Genomic DNA, 22,608 nt, shown 5'->3' with positions numbered 1-22,608 from the left:
TGGAATGAAAAAATAGATTTGGGAACTGAGGCACCCCTGAGACGTACCTTCCCATACTCAACACAGACAGCCCTGAGATAACTTCATGAATAAAGCCAGCACATAAAATCAACAGCCGTGGTCTATAAATATTAACTTTATTCCCCATTTTGTTCTCTCCATGCTGTTCCCATGGAGACATAGCTGCTCAATTTATCTGGAATTTATCTCACCCAGGGGATATGATTGTGAGTAAGATCTTTGAGAGAGAGACCTGGAGGAGAGACAGACACTGCGCAAAGCTTCAACCCCTCTGAGCAGATTCATTCCTTTTCCTTTTTGTTCTCTCTTTCTCACTTGCCCTTGTTCATTAGGAAATGACTAGATGGATTTTGTAATGAGATACAGACTCAGTAGAATGCTTCTTCATTTGCAAACATTCTTGGGGAGAAAAAAAAAACTTGTGTGGTGACCGCCACTGGAGTCAGAGAAGCTATTCTCTCAGGGCAAGAAACCACCCCTGGGTCAAGTGGACACCACTCATTCCCAGGCGTCTAATCAGATACTCCTCGCCCATTCTGAGCACAGCTTAATTAAAGCACTTATGCTGCCGTTTCAAATTGAGACATATTCCATCCCCTGCAAACAGCAAGGATTCTTGAAAATCAGAAATCACCTTGAGATAAAACTTTGGGATCTCATGTGCAACCCAATGCTGCCTCATGTTTTATCTCAAATAGGTTTCTAATTTGGCCATTTGGCACTCTTTTCTTCCTTGTTTCTTAAGCTAGGTATTGGCGGGGGGGAGTTAAAAAAAATAAACTCTGCTATCCCTCAAAGTATCAATACTCTCAATATATGAAAAAGTCTTGATAGAAAAATTAATGGCTAAGAACATTAGTATTCAAAGGCAAACCTAATAAACAAAGTCAAAATGAATTGTCTTGAAAAAAGGAAAAAGAATAAAGAAAACCAATGCAAACTAATTCCTATCTTTATTTTTCTTTCTGGTTTCTCTTTCCTCCCCCCCCCCCCCCCCCCGTTATCTTAAGTCTACAAAGAAGACTTTTATGAATCTTTGTAGTGCCTACCCCTTTGTCATCTTGCCAGTAGGATAAATTCCCTTAAAATTGGGAAGGGAGGGGAACTCAAAGCTTAGTTCTCACCTATATATAAATATCTCATTGAATAGGAAAATAAAGATAATCGTAGCTTCTGTATGGTGAGTGCTGTGCCTTCCACAAGTCAGGCTCTTGAGCTGTCATTTGCATTTCTCATTCAATGCTGGCAACATTCTTGCAAGAATGTAGGCAGTTGTAGAGCCATTTACTGCTTTGCAGATGGAGAAAACAGGCTCAGACAAAAACTAAGGAGCCTGCCCAAGTCTCACCGTTGATAAAAGCCAGAGGCAGGATTGGAACCCAGGTGTGTCTGACTCTCAATGTCATTCTTTTTGTACTACTTCACGCTGTCACTCAGCTGTCCAACTTAGACATCAGAAGTACTAGAAGTGTGGTGATTAAAATGTGAACATGTTTCTTCTATATTCTAACACTAGGTATGTTTAAAGAAAACCAATTGACAAGATTTTCTTCTAATACAATACAGTACTTGGCACAAAATAGGAGTGAAGCAAAGCTTCCATCAGGGAGAGTAACTTCACTTGCACTAGAAAGTTCACCGACATAATATTTTAACATTGTAGCTCATAAGCTTGAAAGGGTCCTCACCAAAGGCCCGCAGAGCAAATCTGGAAAATACTGGCACACACTGCCTCCTGGCCGGCCTTCTCCTCTATCCTGTACCTCCTTTTACCCCTCCCTGAGCCCTAATCCTATTCAAAGCCACAGAAAATTGGATTAAAGGAAACAGCCAGCAAAGAAATCCTTTCTAACCTTCATTTTAACACTGGGCACTTTCTGAACACAGCATCTAATCTTTATTTAGCACTGTATGCATGGCTCCTTCCACAGGAGGATTTATCCTCTCAGGAAATGAACAACAAAAAGCTGAACAAGGGGAAAAAAGAATGTAAGTAGGTAAAGGTGTTATTCAAGCTTACAGGCTACATGAAAAACAACCAAGCCGCCACAGTGACATCAGGTAATACTGGCTGTTTCAAATCTTGTGTTATGTAAACACATATGTTTTTGAAAGACCAGATCTGTATTTTTCAGAGGACCCATGAACTTTGTAAATAAGCACAACTTTGTTCCAGTCATCAGCAGGACCCCAGAGTACCAACGCCAGTCTGATATGGCCTCGAATATTTTTTGTCAGTTCTGCGAGGCGGCTTGTCATTTGACATGTGCGCTGCTTTCTAAGGGGTATTTCGAGTGAAGAATCTGTGTCCTACAACCATGTCGTCATCTTTCTCTTTTCTTTCTTCCCCACCCTCCTCCTCCTTTTTCAAAATTCTACCTCAAATTTTATTAAACTTTTTATAATGTAGTAGATATTTATTGATTGTAGTCTATGGCATTGTACCATTTACCTACTATTTATTCCTCCATTTTTATACCTTCTCACAAATGAATATCTTGTTAAGACTTTCTTCAGGCTAACTAAAAACAATATTTTTTAAAAATAAATATTTTTCTTTTTTGTTTAATCTTTATTTTGTATCATCTTAGTTAAGGAATTCTTTTTTGTTCTTTTTGTTTTGTTTTTAAGATTTTATTTATTTATTTTTAGAGAGAAGGGAAGGGAGGGAGAAGGAGAGGAAGAGAAATATCAATGTGTCCCCCACTGGGAACCTGGCCTGCAACCCGGGCATGTGCCCCATCTGAGAATCAAACTGGCAATCCCTTGGTTCCCAGACCTGTGCTCAATCCACCAAGCTATACCAGCCAGGACTAAAAACAATATTTTAATTAAGGTAAATATTAAGTCTCATTTCAGAGAGAAAAGGCTCCTCCTGCTTCATGACATCTAGCAGGATGCTAAACATTTTCAAAATTCACTGCAAACGCAGTTTTTAAAAATCCACAAAGAAAATGAGCCTCGTTATAGAATAATTAAGCTACAGTGCATTTCACCTCAAGGGAAAACCCAAGCTGTTTCTCACTCAAGATGATGCTGGCCAGGGGATGATCTTATTAGGATATGAAAAGCCTCTTGCTTTTAATTCTCACTGGCAGTTATCACTCCATCTGGGACCAGTAACTGAGATCCAAATGGGGCAAAAACAGCTCAGCAGCATGACCTCTCTACCGTTAATGCTGCAAATCTAAAAGACTTCTTGCCTTGGCTGGCGTGGCTCAGTGGATTGAGTGCAGGCCTGTGGACCAAATCGTTGCTGATTCGGTTCCCAGTCAGGGCACATGCCTGGGTTGTGGGCCAGGTCTCCAGTGGGGGCATGTGGGGCATGTGAGAAGCAACCACACAGTGATGTTTCTTTCCCTCTCTTTATCCCTCCCTTGTCCTCTTTCTAGGAATGAGTCAGTACAATCTTAGAAAGAGAGAGAGGGAGAGAGACAGAGGAAGACTAGAATCAAACTGGCAGAGATAAGCTTCCTGTTGGATGTTGGGGCAACGGGAGGGCTGAGGCTGCCGTCTTGTGATGAAGAGTGCAGGGTCTGGTGCTCTGACCCTTGTTTGAATTCTGACTGTGCCGTTTACAGGCTGTCTGGCAACTTCTCTGTTCCTCCATTTCCATTTGTACAGTGGGTATAATAATAGTACCAGCTCCGAGGGTAAAGAATGACTAGATGAAATAAGATGTGGAAAGCGTTTACCACAGTGCTTGACATAAATATTAGCTACTCTTGTTATTGCTACTACTATTACAGTTACTACAACAATAGAAGGAAGACTGAAGATGGAAATGCAATGTCTGAATTTGTAGGAGTATTTTTGCAAGGACCATTCGCTTAGACAAAGTGAATTTATCTGATTGTGTTGCCTAAGAGTTTAAAAGAAAATGTAGTTTTAACCTTTTTGTATTGTGTGACATGCAGAAACTCAGGTAAAATACAAATTACAGTTGAAGGATTTATTTTAAATCTAACACCTCTGTAAATATCTCCCAGGTTGGAGAGGATATTACTAGAACCCCAAGAAGCCTCTGCAAGCCCTTTTTAAGGCACAAATTCCTTCCTACACAGAAGTAATGCTGTTCTTATTGAAATACAATCACTTTTTCACTTTTTTTTGCTCTCTTTATACTTTCATCCTAAGCACACATAAACACTATGCTGTGGGTTTTGCTCTCTTTTTACAGCAAATATGAATGGATTGTACAGTATGTATTCTTTTGTGTCTGATTTCTTTTGATCAACATTACATTTTTAAAGATTTCAAATTTCTTTATTTTTGTATTCCACTATATAAATATACCACAAGGCATGTATTATTCCTGCTCTTGATGGACACGTGTGTTGTTTCTAATTAAAAGTACTGCTGCTGTATAGTCTGTTGAACACCTGTCTTGAAGTACACTCACACATACTTTATGTATCCGGAGGAATGCAAATATTCAAATTTAGTTGACAGCTGAGGTGTTTTCTGAGATAAATGTACCAACAGTAATGAAAGCTCCTGCTGTTTCATATTCTCACTCCAAATTGACCTTGTTAGACTTTTTAATTTTAGCCATTCTAGTGGGTATAGAGTGGAATCTCATTGTATTTCCTAGGTTACTAATGACGTTGAGCATTTTTTCAGTTTTTACTGGCCATTTGGATATACAATTCTCCTGCCTATTTTTTAATCTTTTTCTTATTAATTGGTATGAGTTCTTTTTTTGCTAATATGTCTGTTTTCCTTGTTTTTTTTTTAAAGATTGTATTTATTTATTTTTAGAGAGGGAAGGGAGGGAGAAAGAGAGAGAGAGAGAAACATCAATGTGCGGTTGCTGGGAGCTGTGGCCTGCAACCCAGGCATGTGCCCTGACTGGGAATTGAACCTGCGATGGGTATGAGTTCTTAATGTAGACTGCATACAATTTTTCGTTGCTTATGGATATTCGATATCTTCTCCCAGTTTTTGGCTTGCACTCACTTAATGGTGTCTTTGATGAAGCAAAGTTCTTAATTTTAATATAGTTGACCTTTATGGTCGTTCCTTTCTGTGACTGTCCTATTTTTAAAACTTTGCCAACCCTGAGGTCATGAGGATATCTAATATTTTCCTTGAAGATCTTTCTTGTTTAACCTTTCTCAAGTAGGTCTTTGTTGTAGTCAGCTCAGGCTGCCATAACAAAATGACTAGACTAGGTAGCTTAAACAACAGGTATTTATTTCTCACAATTTTAGAAGCTGGGAAGTCCAAGATCAAGGTACTGGCACTCAGATGTCTGGCACAAGCCCTCTTCCTGTTTTACAAATGGCCATCTTCTCACTGTGTCCTCCCAGCAGAGGTAGAACGGGAGCTCTAGACACTAATTCCCTCATCGAGGCTCCATCTGCATGACCTCACCTACCCCTAAATACCTCCCAGAGGCCCCACCTCCAAATCCCATCACATTTTGGGGTAGGGATATAACATATGACTTTGGAGGGGGACAAAAACATTCACTCCATAACAGTCTTACACTGGGAATTCATTTTTGTTATTCATTCAATTTAATATTTTTTCTTCTGGGTAGTGCCCCAGTACTACCTGTTGAAAAGCTATCCTGTAGCAACTCCTCTGCAATACCAACTTTTGTCATAAATCAAAAGTCCACTTTATTTCTTGGTCTGCTTTTTGATTCTTTATTGCATCCCATAATCAGTTTGTCTACCTTGAGCCAAAATCCCCTGGGGACAGTTTTCAGGTGGAGCAAGTCCTTTATTCTTCATCAGGTGGGCCTTGGACCTTTCCTTCTGCATTTCCATAGCAACCTTAGATTCAAATTCATTTTAAAAATCTGGGGGGATTTTGTTGGGGTTTGCATTGAATCTAAAGATACATTTAAGGGGAATTGGTCCATTTTAAATAGTGAGTCTTCTGATTCACAAAAGTGGGATGTCACTTTATTCATTAAAATGTTCTTTGATCATTTCAATCATATTTTAGGATTTAGAACTAGAGGTCCTGCACATTTTCTTTAGAGTTATTGTTAAGTATTTGATATTTCTTTTTTTATTATTTTATTTATTTCTAGAGAGGGAAGGGAGGGAGAAAGAGAGAAAGAGAAACATCAATGTGCGGTTGCTGGGGCCGTGGCCTGCAACCCAGGCATGTGCCCTGACTGGGAATTGAACCTGCAACACTTTGGTTCACAGCCCGCACTCAATCCACTGAGCTACGCCAGCCAGGGCTATTTCTTGATATTATTATAAATGATTTAATCTTTTTAAGATTTTATTTTCTAATCACTATTTGCTACTAAATAGATATCCAACTGATTTTCAAAAATGTATCTTATATCAAGAATCTTGCTAAACTCTCTTACTATTTAATAATTTATCTGTAACTTTAATTTTTTTCTATGGACATAATCAGATAATCTGTGAAAAATGAGTTTTATTTATTTCTTTCCAATAGTTGCTGTCCTTTTTCTTGCCATATACATTGTCTAGGACCTCTAGTACAATGTTGAATAGAAGTAGTGAGAGGAGGCCTCCTCTGTTTGTTACTGGACTCAAAACAAAAGCTTTTAATATTTTATACTTAGCAATGGTGTTTGCTATATATATATATATTTAGTTTTATTTTTTTGGTAAACAGACTTTATAATCTAAAGGAAGTTCTCTCCTAGTACTATTCTACTAAAATTTCTATCATGAATGGATAATACATTATTTTTAAAGTATCTGGAAAACACAAGACTTGTACCCAAAAGATCTATGAAAATAAGAATCCTCTGAATGTATGAGAAAGAAGGTGCCTTTTGACTTGATCCTTGGTTAAAAATGGAATGGAGTAATGATCACAAAATACCTCTTTTAAATGGGGCAAGTCACATGAGCAGGAAGAGACTCTAGATGCAAGTTATCTGTTTTCCTGGATATAAAAAAAAGACATTAAAATAATTGTGGAATTTTTTACATTTTCCAGTTATAAGATTTTGAAATTGTAGGATTTTGGTTGTCTGTGTCCCTGCAATATTAATGTTTAGTAATAAGTTTAGGGATAAAGGAATTACAAAGCAAAAAATACCTAACAGCTCTGTTATGTCTCCTAATCTCCAGGAGGTGGAGGCAGCGAGCCACTAAGATTTCAGCCTAAAAGGTCTCCAGCCTTCCAATTTGAGTTGTGCAGAGAAGTTGGCCTGGTTTATCCTCATTCTTGTGTTTAACTTGCAGCCTTCCCAGGAAAAAAATCATCCTTACTATGGCAGAATAATGTAAGTGTCCCTGGTTTGGTCTCACTGGCCTATAGTACTCAGAGTGTACTCAATCCACATATTCAATAAAAATAGAAATACTCGGAAGGGCATTAGCTTTGGACTAATGACAATAGGATCCATTTGAAATGAGTGGACTCACACCTTAAAATGAGTAAACAGATGAAGCGTGTTGCTACACACTGTCTTAGTCTACTTGGGCTACCATAACAAAAAGCCATCCACAAGCCCTGGCTGGCGTAGCTCAGTGGATTGAGCGTGGGCTGGGAACCAAAGTGTCCCAGGTTCGATTCCCAGCCAGGATACATGCCTGGGTTGCAGGCCATAACCCCCAGCAACCGCACATTGATGTTTCTCTCTCTCTCTCTCTCTGTCTCCCTCCCTTCCCTTTCTAAAAATAAATAAACAAAATCTTTTAAAAAATGTAAGAAATTTAAAAAAATTAAAACTCTAAAAAGCAATTACTATAAAATTTAGACTAAAAAGAATAGAACTGCTTACAAAATTCTATTTGTAAAATAGCCCTTACAATTTAGTTTGAAAATCCTGGTAGAAAATATTCACTTTAGGACTTCCGGCCAAGATGGATGCATAGGTGGATGCACCTGACCTCCACGCACAACCAAGATTGGAACAACAACAACAATTTAGAGGCAGAATAACACCCAGAACCGATAGAGAATTTATCTGAATGGAAGTTGGACAGCCAAGAAGTTGAAGTAGACCCATTCATCCAGACTGGTAGGAGGGGCGGAGACCAGCAGCCAGGCGTGGGTCATGGCGCGTGTCGCAGTGCGGAGAGCAGAGAGAGTAGGGCGCATAAGGCATCCAAGGGCGCGTAAGGCATCTGGGGCACACAAGATCGCAGCTGGCAGACCCAGTGAGGTGGTGATTGTGGAGCAGGGCAGAGCACGCAACCCAGGATCCCAGGGAAGGGACTGAGGTTCCACGGAGAAGGGAGCTACCGCCATTGTTCCCCCCGCCCCCACATACAACGTCACAATCTAGGGACTGGGGTGCCCAGCCCTGGTGAACACCTAAGGCTCCGCCCCTTCATTGTAACAGGAGCGACCAGACCAAAAAAAAAGAGAGAGAGAGATGGCTCAAACAGAAGAACAAATCAGGGCTTCAGGACTCATCCTTTTAAGTGACCAAGAGATAGCCAATCTATCAGATGGACAGTTCAAAAACACTGGTGATCAGGAAGCTCACAGAATTGGTTGATTTTAGTTGCAAATTTGATGAACAAATGCAGGTTACCATAAAAGAAATGAAGGAAAATGCACAGGGAACCAATAGTGATGGGAAGGAATCTGGGACTCAAAACAATAGAGTGGACCAGAAGGAAGAAAGAAACCACCAAACAGGAAAGAATGGAGAAATAAGAATTCAAAAAAATGAGGAGAAGCTTAGGAACCTCCAGGACATCTTTAAACGTTCCATCATCCAAATTATAGGGGCACCAAAAGGGGAAGAGGAGGAGCAACAGATTGAACACGTATTTGAACAAATAATAAAGGAGAACTTCCCTATTCTGGGAAAGGAAATAGACTTCCAGGAAGTTCAGGAAACTCAGAGAGTCCCAAAGAAGTTGGACCCAAGAAGAAACACACCAAAGCACATCATAATTACATTAGCCAAGGTGAAAATGAAGGAGAGAATCCTAGAAGCAGCAACAGATAAGGGGACAGTCACCTACAAAGGAGTTCCCATCAGACTGTCAGCTGATTTCTCAAAAGAGATCTTACAGTCAAGAAGGGGCTGGAAAGAAGTATTCCGAGTCATGAAAGACAAGGACCTATATCCCAGATTACTTTATCCAACAAAGCTTTCATTTAGAATGAAAGGGCAGATAAAGTGCTTCTCAGATAAGGTCAAGTTAAAGGAGTTCATCATCACCAAGCCATTATTTTATGAAATGTTGAAGGGACTTATTTAAGAAAAGAAGATTTAAAAAAATGTATAGTAAAAGGACAGCAAACTCACAATTATGAACAACTACACCTAAAGCAAAACCAAAAGAAACTAAGCAAACAAGTAGAACAGGAACAGAACCACAGAAATGGAGATCACATGGAGGGTTAGCAACAGGGGAGTGGGAGGAGGAGAGAGGGGGAAAAGGTACAGAGAATAAGTAGCATAGATTGTAGGTGGAAAATAGATAGGGGGAGGGTAAGAATAGTATGAGAAATGTAGAAGCTAAGGAACTTATAAGTATGACACATGGACATGAACTAAAGGGGGGGAAGTGGGTGGGAGAGGGTGTACAGAGTGGAGGGGAGTGAAGGAGGGAAATGGGACAACTGTAATAGCATAATTAATAAAATATATTTTTAAAAAGAAAGTATTCACTTTGTTTTTTGAAAGAATTAATCATTTGTATAGTGGATAGAATTTTGGGGGTTTTTCCTTGATAACTTTTGAAATAAGTTCTAAGTTACAGTAAAGTTGAAAGAATTGTACAAAGGACTTTTGTATGTCTGTATCCCAGATTCAGCAACTCTCAACATTTTACAATTGTTACATTTAGTTACCATTTTCTTGATCTCTAACGTTATACTAAACCACTCAAGGCTACTGAGCACTTAAAATATAACCAGTGTGATTTAGGAACTGGATTTCTAATTTAATTTAATTTAAATATAAATTTATAAAAAAGACAGTCAAGTCAGTTACTGGAAAAAATTTAAGTATTCATGGAACAACTTTATGTAAATCTACTTCTTCAAGATGTTAATTTTATGACACCTAAATACAGACCAATTATTTCTGGTAAAAATGTAGCATCCAAATTGCGAAGTGTGGTAAGTATAAAATATACACTGGGTTTCAAAGACCTACTATGAAAAAAAGAATGTTAAATATTTCAATGTTAATTTTTCAATATTGATTATATGCTATAATTAAAATATTTTTAATTTCCTGAGTTAAATAAGAATATTATTTAAATTAATTTTACTCAGTTGTTTTTACTTTTAGAATGTAGCTACTAGTGTATTTAAAATTACGTCTTTGCCTTGCATTATATTTCTATAAGATAGTGCTCTGTCCACTTGAGAAAGAGATGCAAATATCCTACTCCTATATTCTTATTTTTTTTCATGCATTTCTAGGCAAAAGGACATTTTCTCATGTAACCAGTATGGTATAGGTTTTCTTTTTGTGGTATAGGTCTTGATGTAGAAAAGATGAACGAATCTGCCATTACTTAATAACTTTTTCTCATCAAGAATTTGACAAGAGGCAAAAATGGCCTCTGCAGAATCTCTGTTACATTAAATTTTAGCAAAGTATAAAGTATTTTCACAGATTCAGTGGAGAGCTGTAGGATTCTTGCAAAAAAACGAATTATAGAAATAGCTCTCCCAGATCCCTCTAGGAAGACAATAATCTGGAATTTTCCACATGAGCCTCTTTCCATGTTGCCTATAAAAAGTCATCCTAAGCCCTGGCTGGTGTAGCTCAGCGGATTGAGTGCGGGCTGCGAACCAAAGCATCATAGGTTTGATTCCCAGTAAGGGTACATGCCTGGGTTGCAGGCCATGGCCCCCAGCAACCACACATTGGTGTTTCTCTCTCTCTCTCTATTTCTCCCTCCCTTCTTTCTCTAAAAATAAATAAATAAAATCTTAAAAAAAAAGAAAAGACACTTACTTAAAATTTTTTTAAAAAGTCATCCTAAAAAGGCATGCATTCTTAAAAATTGTCAAATAGTTCAATTATCTACTACATAGTTTGAACATCAACATGTATTGGGTTGGTTGGAAAGTTCATTTAATTTTTTTCCTTGCAATAGCTCTAATAGTGCTTAGTTGTCTGGAACTTCATTTGAAACAATTTTGTTAGATTGTATTGTGACGGCTGTCATATCAGTGTGCATTTAAAAAAAACTGATCAAAATTAGTGAATTTTTGTGTAGCCATTTTAATATTGAAGATGGAAGAGAAGATGCAACATTTTTGGCCTACTATGCATTATTATTTCAAGAAAGGTAAAAATGGAACTAAACTGCAAAAAAAAATATGTGCAGTGTATGGAGAAGGTGCTGTGACTGATTGAACGTGTCGAAAGTGGTTTGTGAAGTTTCTTGGTACTACTGACATTTTGGCCAAATAATTCTTTGCTGTGGGGCTGCCTTATGCACTGGAAGATATTTAGCAGCGCCCCTGGCCTCTACCCAGTAGAAGCCAAAGCAGGAGATAGCCGACACACTCAAATATCCAAATCAATAAAGTCATTGGTAAAAATGAAAAATGTGTCTTTTTATCTTACTGGAAAAACTATGTGGACTTTTTTACCAACCCAATTATGTGACAAACACAGTAGTTATGAAACCTACTCAACTGTATCCTGCTGGCTCACATGTCGATAATAAAGAACACAGATGGCTACCGTACAGTATTTTCAGAACATACCAGGTTTTAGAGCCTCTAACATTTTCCAGCTAGGAAGAATTCAAGTCCTAAAAGATATGAAGTAATGTTACAGACTCACACAGACTAAATAGGCTGGTCTTGAAGTAAAAAGAAAGTGACTACGTGTGAATGTGTATTTGTATGGGCACCCTAGCATGAGGTTTTGTGTGTTGGTACGTGAAGTAGGCCGATCCACAAGACTTGATTTCAAAGATGGGGGTGGGAAGGCAGTGGGTGCCACAGGCCACTGTTTTTTAAAATATTGTGGTTGTCAGTGGCTGGGGGTGAGGGAAATGGGTGAGCCATCTGGAGATGGCGACCAAGATGAGCACTTAGTACAAGCAGTAAGAAACCACCAAGTGAAGGAGAAGGAGGTGCCAATCAGAAGGCAGAGCCATTGTTAGAAGGAGGCAAAGCACGAGAGATCAGCATTGTGTTGCAATGTGATCACTGAATGTAGTTTTTCCTTGAAGAGAAACAAGGAAAAAGCAAGATAGGCAGGGACAGGTAGGTAGCCTACTCAGGTGAAAATGTAGGGGTCTTCTAGTGGGCAGCAGCAGTATATGTATCTATGCATCCTTGTCGTGCATGACCCTGTGGTCCTGAGAGAGGAGGGCCTGTGGTGACTTCCAAATCCCAAGAGTCAGAGTTGAGTCTAACGCAGAGCCAGTGAATGTTTTCCATGAAAGGCCAGGTTGTAAATATTTTAGGGTATTGTGGGTCGTACACTCTTTATTGCAACTATTTAATCTCTTGTTGTAGGATGCAAGCAGATGTAGATGATACACAAATGAATGAGCCTTGAGGTGTTGCAATAATACTTATTTACAAAAACAGACTATAGGCTAGATTTGGCCTATAGGCCATAGCTGGTTTAAGGCAACATCAAAACTAAAATTAGCCTGTGTGTATTATCTCTTTGGGAATTTTCAGTATCCTTCACTTCTTTCTCATTCTAAGAAAGTCTGACCTTACAAAAGAAGTACAAAGACCAGGCATTCCCCTTTCCACACTGGGCTGTCACTGGATTCTAGAGAACAGTGTTCTCTGTGGCATGGGCCCTGTGACAGCAGAACTAGTGAGTAGTCAGCTGGGCAAGGGCATGGGGTAGTTCTCCTTTTATTCCATTTTCTTCACAGAGAACAAAGAGACATTGATGGTGACAAGGACAAGTCGGGGCAACTCTCTGCCTGCCCTCTGGGTTAGTTGGTTGATGAATTTTCAGTTTGAAGTGTGAACATAAATGAGAGAGCCCTCCCTGTGATCAGAAAGTGGAGCTGTCTTCCCAGATGGAGTACCCATCTTCCCAGAATGAACTGTAATGTCATTCCAAGCAGTTTGTTTTTACTGTAAAATCATTCCTAAAGCTGTGTATTTAGAATGAACAAGGATTTGAGACTTTACATGGGTAGGCAAAATCCCTCAGAGCTTTGAGGGTTTCTCTGTTTGTTTAAAAAGTCTCAGTTTATTCTCAAACATTGCCACCCCACCCCTTGTCTCACCCCTTGCTCATAACTCTTCTCAAGCTCTGCTATCTGGTGTTCCCACACCCTCCTTCTGCCTGTTCTTACTGAAAATACATTCTAGAATAGATTTCTTCTCATGCCATTAACTCTAAAACTGGATGCTGAGAGTTTCCCTTCCATCTATGCTTCACTGGCTCAAAAGGGAAGAGGAAAGAGCTGTGGTCCCATGCAGATGTTGGGTGAGGGGGCTGGCAAGTACTCAGATTTCCGCTCAACCTGTCCACTAGTGAGGGGTGCAGCTGATCCATCCTCCTGTCCTCAAGTTACCTAGGGACCTATACAATCGCCTCTGTATTTTTCTTTTCCCCTTGTCCAGACCCATCATATTCCTCCTATGACTTTTATCCTATTGTGTTAAAGAAAATTTGATTTTTGCCCCTGAGCTTATTTATAAGGACCATCTAATCAACTGGAAATGGGTCTATTACAGTAGTTCTCAAACTTGAGTGCACATTACAATCAATCTGAAAGGTTTGCTAAACCAGGACTTGTAGGGCCTCCTCATGGATTTTTGATTCAGCAGTTCTGTGGTGGAGCCTGAGAATCTGCATTTCTGGAGTCCTCAGGTAGAGCTGCTGCTTCTGGTCCCAGGACCATTTGCTTTATTAAAATCACCTGGGATGAATGGTGACACCCTTCTATTCTCTGTTAGAAAGAAGAGGAAGGAGTATCTTAGTTCATAACACTACATCGGTAATGAGTTGCATTCAAAATGTTGCATAACTGAATGGAACTCACTAGTGTGTTGACCACACATTTTAAACTGTTGACTGAAGGGAGGGTATGGATTACCTTTTACAGAGGCAAATACTATCACTGGGAAGAATGCCAAGGTTAATATCTTTCAAAGAGTCAGATCATTTTGAAGAAGAACTTTTAAAAATTAAATGTTCTCAAATAAAATTGTGATAATCATTTGTTCATTCTCTTATTCTTTCTGATAAATGCAATGACAAGGAGTGAAATATAGACGTTTAGAAGTTATGTTGCTTGTGTTCAATGAGCCCATTCATTTCCTATCATTTATTTGTCATAAATGTATACTACTTTATTCTGTCACCCAAGGACAATATATTAATAAATAGTTGTTGAATGAAAAATGAATATTCAACATTGTGAAACTGAACATGATTCTTGCATAATCCTGTCAGCTAAGTAGGGAGACAGACATGCTGGAAACTTCAAGTTGCCTGGGGAAGGGAGCACACTGACAGGTGTTTGCAAGGAAGAGTGCAGTGGGTAGAGGTGCTACTTTGCCAAGGAACCTCCAACGTGGCCTCTGCTGATGACTCAGTGTGCCACCCAGGGATCCAACGGGACTGAGATCCAGACGACACTCTGTTCACCTGCTCACCAAGCCATGTACCGGAGCACAGGGCTGCCAGAGTTCAAGGAAAGAGCAAGGAAAGAGAGTTTGCCTAATCTTCTCAAAGATCTGACAAGCTATTGACAGCCCAGCTTTCCCATGTCCTGATTTTTCTCCAGGAGTCATCTGTCATTGGGCGGCTTGTAAATGTTGGAGTAAACATAGGATAACTAATTTTTTCACATGACACTACATGTATGGGACAACATGGTGGACTTCCAAGAATTCTTTCTTGTCATTTCCCCATCAGCAGAGGCCTGAACTCTTTTCTGAAAGCTTTCTGTAAACACTGAGAGACAGCTTTACTCGTTGGATTAAGGGATCCTGGGGAAGGTCAGATAAAGGGTCCCCATAGGAATCTTACCCTATTTAACATCTAGAGCCTGACATTCGAATTTAATTTCATCATTTTAGCCCAAGGCATGCTTAAATTAAAAAAGTAATTGTGATTTAGAATGTTGCTTCAGCACATTGTGATTATGTATGTCACTGTGCTTAGCAGAGAACACTCTATAGATTTACTTGGCTGGGCTGCTTCCCTCATCATAAGCTCTCTAAAACCAGGGGTCTTGTTTTACTTTTGGCAATTGCATTTTCCCAATATTTAATATAGTCCTTGTTACACAGTAGGCCTTCAGCAAATGTTTATTGAATGAATAAATAACTAAATGCCAATGATCCTATCCCATTCTTTGTTCTTAACATTCTTTGTGAAACCACTCTAAAAATATTAAGATTGTGTGTTCATAACCTCACAAAATTCATTCTTAAGAAAGACCAAAGAAATATTTGATTTCTGATTTTCTGATCTAGATGCTAGCCCCAAATTAGTTTCCCACACCTTCAGATCTACACATGTCTTATTACTTGGAATAAAAATCACTTCTATCATCGCCATCTGCTTCTTTCATTTGATTCTTTGTGTTTATTTTCCAAATGAACTTTAAGATTCTATTCTTGCTGGTAGTTTCATTGCTTTTCTTAATAGTTTGGGCATTTGCTCTGACAATAGCCATTAAAATATAATCCACCAAGGAACTACATTTCCCAGCCCCCATTGCATTGAGTCATGGCCGTGTAAGTGGTTCACACAAATAAAATGTGATCAGAAATAATGTCTGTTTTTTCTGGGCCAAGGATATAAATGACGGGTATACTTCCTTCATGTTATTTTCCCCTTTTGCCAACTAGCACTTGGCAACAGTTAGGCCATATATAATTTTTTTTGTACCATGGGTTGGCACACTGAAGAAGCCTTTGGATCCCATCTCAGAATGTTTTTAAATGTATACAATAAAATGCTAAAATTAGAAAGAAAGTCAATTATATTGAAAACAAGTATCGAAGTATTTAGACAATTAGTGATGTGATAATGATCAATGTATATTAATCATCTATTGCTATATACCAAATTACCCCAAAACTTAGCAGCTTAAAACGTTTATTATCTATCACATGGCTTCTGTGGGGCAGCAGAAGCTCAGCTGGGTGCTTCTAGCTCAGTGTCTTTCACAGGGCTAACATCCAAGCGACGTCTCAGGATACAATCACTTGAAAACTTGATTGGGGAGAGGGCTGTGGGCAGGCTTTAGTTTTTTGTCTTATTGACCTTTCCAAAATTTTGCCTTATGTCATGGCAGCATCATTTCTCCCAGAGCAAATGCTCCAAGAGAGGGCACAGAAACCACCAAATTTTATAACCTAATCTTGTAAATGACAGCAAATCACTTTTTCTGTATTTTATTCATTGGAAGAGGATTGCTCAAAGGCATGAACACCGGGAATCTGGGATCATGGGGGGACATCTATAGGGCTGCCTACCACATTGTGCTGTTTTTGTTTTGTTTTGATTTTTAGTGTTAAAATACAAGATCAAGAAGATCAAGAGGGAGGACTAATAACTACTGTAATTTTGAAAGAGTGCTGAGAATAAATTATTCTTTGAAAGATCTGCAACAATAACATGATAAGAAAAATATCTGTGGTTTCCATTTGCTACAGTTACAAGTACTATTAATACTTCTGGTTTTTTGCCTATATTTAGAATGAACATGAAATGATAAATTTTGGCTCAAAGTTAACAGTAATGTACTTTTTCCCATACAAGTATACTGACAGTCCCATACAAGCATACTGACAAGTATACTTGAATTCCATCCATGGGTCCTATGAGACGGGGTACCACACGATAGCTCAGGGCCCTGAACCTCTGCTTGAGAACATATTTGCCAACATAATATAATAACCTTGAGCTGTTGAGAGACAAAAGGTTTCTACTGCACTCAAGCCATTGCACATTTTAGAGTCGTTTGTTATTACAGCCTAGTCTATACTATGTAGTGCACTGCTAGTTAATTACTATAGTTACCACATTCTTCATTTTGTCCTTCAACATACACTTTGAGTAAAATTTCATCTTACCTTTGTGTTAAATTCCATATATGTACCTCCTATTGTAGATCATCCATCTTATTCCACTAACAGCTAATTAAATGTACTTAATATGTATCAAGGACATATGGAGGCTAAATTACATTTTTCCAGTGACTTTTATTTTATCACTTTCCTTTAATTTTTACTTTTATGCACCAGATGGTTGCCAGCTGGATCCCTAAGAATAAATTGTAAATGACCAATAATGGTAAACATTTGTGTGGTTCCTGCTCCTGAACAATTTGAAGCATGTTAATGAATTTGCCTGCAAACAGTGAGTGTACCGTGGTGGAGACAACAGGTCACCTCACATGCCATTGCCGGAAATACCTCCCTGGAATGTGTGATGGTGGATGAAACTGTCTGGCCAAAGCTACTGGATGAGTTTGTGTCGGCGGATATTAATCTAGTTATAGTATAATGTTGAGCTTTTCTCTTTTTTGTCATGGACACACAAATAATGACACAAACACTAAAAAAACCCCAACAATATCTAGTCTATGAATCTACAATCATTTCTAAAACTGAATTTTAAAGAATGAGCCAGTGGTATTAATTTTTAATTTGCCCACCCAGATCCCAATATAACAAAATTAATTTTGAAAAAATAAATTTTGAAAGAACTGACCATAAATATGGTCAGGCCATATTTATGTAGACCTGTCGTGATTGGTTGGAATTCACCATATGAGTTCCTTTTAAGTGGAAGCAAATAATATAACATGCATTTTCCTCACTGAATGACAGTACTCCCCTTTATTCCTCAAGAGGAGATTCATGAAGCAAAAAGGAGGCTACAGGGCACGAGGAAAAAGAATTAAGAAAGAAACAAACTCAGAGATTCTGTCTGGAAGAAAATATCCCCCTACAGTACTCTGGATTTAGGTGTCTCAAGAATGTGATTTAGTAATAGATATCTGATTTTTCTTTGTTAAATTATAGTTTTGACACCTGGTTTTTAAGAACCACATACAACAAACATCTTCCCTTAGTTCTTAGCTTCTCATCATCTTATACAATTCAAATAAAATTAAATAGTCTAATTTTTTAAAAGTTCTTTAGTATCATAGAAGTAATGCTTATTTTAGAAATTTTAGAACATAAAAAAGCAAAGGAAGAAAATTATTTAAAGTCAGCTATAATGTGGCCATCCAAATAAAAATACAGTATGTTTTGAGGTTTAGTATCATTTATTTCTATATCAATATAATTCTTATTTTATTTTTATTTTTTAATTCATATAATTTTAAAATGAAGTTTTTTTTAAGATTTTCTTTTTTTTTCTTTTACAATTCTCACTTGGATTAACTAATAGATAAAATAAAAGAGACAACCTTGGCTGATGTGGCTTAGTGGACTGAGCCACATCAGCCTGTGAACCAAAGGGTCACAGATTTGATTCCCAGTCAGGGCACATGCTTGGGTTTCAGCCAGGTGCCCAGTAGTAGGTGTGTGAGGGGCCACCACACACTGATGTTTTTCTCCCTCTTGTTCTCCCTCCCTTCCCCTCTCTCTAAAGATAAATAAACAAAACCTTAAAAGAAATAAAATATAAAAGAGACAAGTTTTTCAAAAAAGCTTTGTTATTATTATATTTTATTTATTTGCAATTCACTAGGACCAAACCTATGCATATATTTTTACTCTAAAGTTTAGTGATTGTGTTCCTGAAAAAGTAGTAGCTGAGCAACCATAAAGCCTTTGCCTTTTTATTTTTTATTTTAATTTTTTAAATTTATTGAATTTATTGGGGTGACATTGGTTAATAAAACATGCAGGTTTCAAGTGTACAATTCTGTAACACATCATCTGCACAGTGCATCATTCACCATGCAAAGTCTCTCCCCACTACCATTTATTCCTCCTTTGCCATCTTCTACTTCCCCCACCCCAGACCTTTGCCCTTTTCAAAATATATTGTATTGATTATGATATTACAGTTCTCCCAATTTTTCCCCTTTGTCCCCCTCCACCAAATACTCCCATTCCCTCTGGCAATACCCGCCTTAGTTCATGTCCATGGGTCATGCATATGAGAGCTCCTTAGCTACTCCATTTCCTATACCGTTCTTAGCATCCCTCTGTCTATTCTGTACCTACCAATTATGCTTCGGAATCCCTGAACCTTTTCCCCTATTCTTCCTCTTTCCCCTCCCAACTGATAACCTTCCAAATGACCTCCATATCTATTCTGTTTCTGTTCTACTTGTTTGCTTAGTTTGTTTTTTAAATTTAATTGTTGGTGTTTGTGACAAATACTAATAGTGGTTCATCCATTACTGAACAAGATTTTTTTTTCCTCCTTACTGGCACTGATGCTGGAGGGGTGAGGCCCTAGTGGGGACTCAAGCCCCAAGCCTAGAGAGTTCTTCATTTCTCACAGGAAAGAATTCAAGACTCGAACCAGATAAGAGGTTAAAGTGGAAAAACTGGCTTTATTCAGCAGAGAGGACAAGCAAGAAAAGCCACTCCGTGGACAGAGTAGCGACTCTTCTCATGGGAGAAGGAAGAGACATCAACCATCTCTAGAGGCTGAGCTTTTATCTGTAGTTTCTATGGAAAATTGCTGGTGTGGGGTAAAGAATGGGGAAAAAGTTGGGATTAACTTTAACCTTTACAAGGTATATTTTGTGGCCTTGTGTTTTTCCATGATGTGGGTAAACAATAAGAGATGAGGGAGTAGCTATGAATCAAACTTTGCAGGAATTTTCTTTGTCCGGAGGCCCTTTGTGGTCTGCCTTTATCTCCAGTCAGCCAAGGTCTGTGTCAGGCGGCACGCAGCAGGCCCTGACTTAACTCTGTGTGACTTTAGATAATTTGTATAGTTCTCATACCTCTCTCCTATATTTGTGCTAGATCATAGTGCACTATGATTTTCTATATTTTCTATATTGATGAAAAATGTGCTCAAAAGCATATTAAACTATGGCATCATGATTCATCTGGCTGATTTCTCTACTCTTCAAAATTTGATCACCTTTTGACATGAACACATATCAAATGTATTCTGGAAAGTTGGAAGGCATATGCATTCAATGAGGGTAAATTTATTTGTTTATAACTGAGCCAGCCTCTCAGAGAAATTAGAGTATCTAATTCTGCTTTCTTTCCCGTTCAGTTTATCTCATTCTATTGGATATACCCTTAATGCCTCATTTTTAATCCTTTAAACATTCAATTTTCAGTTAATGTACACTGTAAATCTACCCTTAGCTATCTAGACTAGAACAGGTACACCATAGTAAATAGTTGCCTTGAAGCAGTGAGTTGACGATACCTGCCCATTTTGCTACCTGCCCCTCATATCTTCTGTTTTCTCACAGCACTAGTAAATATACTGCCCTGAACACCAACCCCCCTGCCGAGAGATTTTTATTTTGTGTATATCCTTTTGCATGCCCTTATGCAGCATGCCATTGTGGCCCAGATCTGGAAACTGCTCAGCCTTCTCTCATGTAAGCAGTTTTGTGGTATACGCAATGAGTTGTTCAGGTACAATCCATCTGTTGATAATCCCAAACACTGTCATTGCTGATTTTAAAAGTGAGCCAACTACAGCCAACTCCCTCCCCCAAACTGTCTAGTTTGGGAATCTCTGTTGGCCCTAGCTCCTCAGTGGCCTGTTTGTCACTACAAGTGTTGGGCTCCCGATGTCACTATTCTTAGGGAATGGGACCAGGGATACTCCAAACCCCCACTCCGTTTCCATTTCCCCAAGTAGGAAAACAGTTCAGGTGTTGTTCAGCCTACAAAGACAAATAAAACAAACAAAAGCAGCAGAATGAGGGGTTTTGCTGGAGTGGTCTAGCCTTCCAACTCTGTTTTCATTCTCATCTTGTTTTTGTTCCTTTCAGATATCCAGTCTTCTCTTGGTTCTCTCTTTCAATTATCTTAAACAAACCAAAATGAAACAAACAAAAACCTCAAAGAAAAGGGCTTTATAAACATATTTACCGTAAATTATCTATGATGTATAAATTAAAACTGGTTTACCAATTTATTGAATATAAAATATTTTTTCAGGATTCTATTTGTGTGTATTTTATTAGTAAGGGTGGTCATTTGTTTACAATTTACATTTCTTTTGGGGATAGTTTTCTATTTGGTTAAATGGGCTCTTCATTTTTCCTCTATGTTTTTTTAAATGTTATTTGTATTTTCAACAGGAAACACAAATTTTATTATAAAGAATAATGGAGTTGTAATGGTGGAATTTCGGGTTAAAGTAAAATATGACAACTCAGTGAACATGCATAAAACATGATGTAAATTCAAGACCCTCCAGTTTTAGAAGTTGGTATAATCAATTATATATCAATGGACCCAGTTCCAGAGAAATTTGTTACTACCTCAGGTTATTTAAAATTACTGTTAAACTGCCTTCGAAGGGTGGCTTTATTTTTAATACGTTTGCAATAGAATTGCAGAGAAATGTTTTCAAGATAATATCCTAGGCTGCAAATCACTGGAGTCAGATTCTGGTGTATTTACCAAAAAAAAAAAAAAAAAGATACGCTTTGTAGCTCTAAGGGGTCCCCCCTCCCCTCCGCCCATATACATGCAGAATAGTAGAGTCATAATGAGCCACCAATGACTAGTTTTTATTTTTAAAAATACAGTTCATCCATTCACTATTCACTGACCACCTACTGAATGCTTGGGACTTGTCAACAGAGCACAAGATCACTGCTCTCGTAATCTGATGGTGGTGGTGTGGGGGGGGGGGGGGGGGGGACGGGCGGCCTGTGCAGTAGGAGAAAACCTGTAATTCATGCCAGGAAAACGAGGTACTTTCTCTGGTTGAGTCGGTAAATTGGATTTGCGAGGAGAGCGTCCTAAGCACCGAGTTAAACTTGCAACGGAGGCCAGATAATGGATTTACCTGACAGAAGACTGGTTGCTAATTACAACCTTGAAATCCTTCAAGTAGTTTACGTCCCTAAACATCAAAGCAATAACGGCTGTAGGCCCTAAGGAAGAAAGGGCAGCTCAGAGATATATTAATAGAAAATGTGCTATGGCTTTTGATAGTCTATCCATTCACACGTGGCTTGCCAAGGTACAATCTCCTATTTTTGGTACATCATGGTTTGTCATTTCCCGGCCGGCACACACGATCGTTAAGGTTCTGCTTTATTTTTCAGCCTGTGCCCATGTTTCGAGGTGCCAAGGCGGAAAAACTTCGACAACGTCGCCAGGAAACAAGCGACCGTGACAAAAACCGCCAGGACCGCCTAAGCCCCTTGGAAGTTCTGCGGCCAAAGCTCCGCTAGGGGGTAGCAGAATCGGTCAGAGGCCACTCGGGAAAGGGTCTTGCTCGTGGCCATTTTTATAGTATCGAAGTGCGTTCGGCGCGTTATTTATCAGAGCCAAAGTGTAATTCCCTAGTTTACAGTTAGGCGTCCAAGAAAGAATTCAGTGCTTCTTGGCGTAGGGAGACGAGCTGTGCTAACGGAACCTCTTCTGGCCTCCCGGTCTTTTCCTAAGTGAGACTGTGTTTTTGGTTTTGGCTTGGTTGGAGTCGGCCTCACAAAAGGAATGATTTAGACAAGCAAAAAAATGGGGGCGAGAGATAGGTTCAAATGGCTCCCTCAAAGTCAGCGAATGCCACCATGA

At 38.7% G+C, this 22,608-nt stretch overlaps 1 long non-coding RNA gene across 1 annotated transcript; it reads left to right on the top strand.

Moving 5' to 3' along the window:
• Positions 1 to 1,650: 1,650 nt before the first annotated feature.
• On the top strand, positions 1,651 to 20,048 carry LOC118500341. The gene is made up of 3 exons (XR_004902909.1): positions 1,651 to 2,082; positions 7,098 to 7,252; positions 19,376 to 20,048. It is a non-coding gene; the product is annotated as an uncharacterized LOC118500341 (long non-coding RNA).
• Positions 20,049 to 22,608: the final 2,560 nt, after the last annotated feature.

The sequence above is a fragment of the Phyllostomus discolor genome, chromosome 4, assembly GCF_004126475.2.
Source record: "Phyllostomus discolor isolate MPI-MPIP mPhyDis1 chromosome 4, mPhyDis1.pri.v3, whole genome shotgun sequence".
In the NCBI taxonomy this organism is placed as follows: Eukaryota; Metazoa; Chordata; class Mammalia; order Chiroptera; family Phyllostomidae; genus Phyllostomus; species Phyllostomus discolor.
This window is presented reverse-complemented; position numbering and strand designations above follow the sequence as displayed.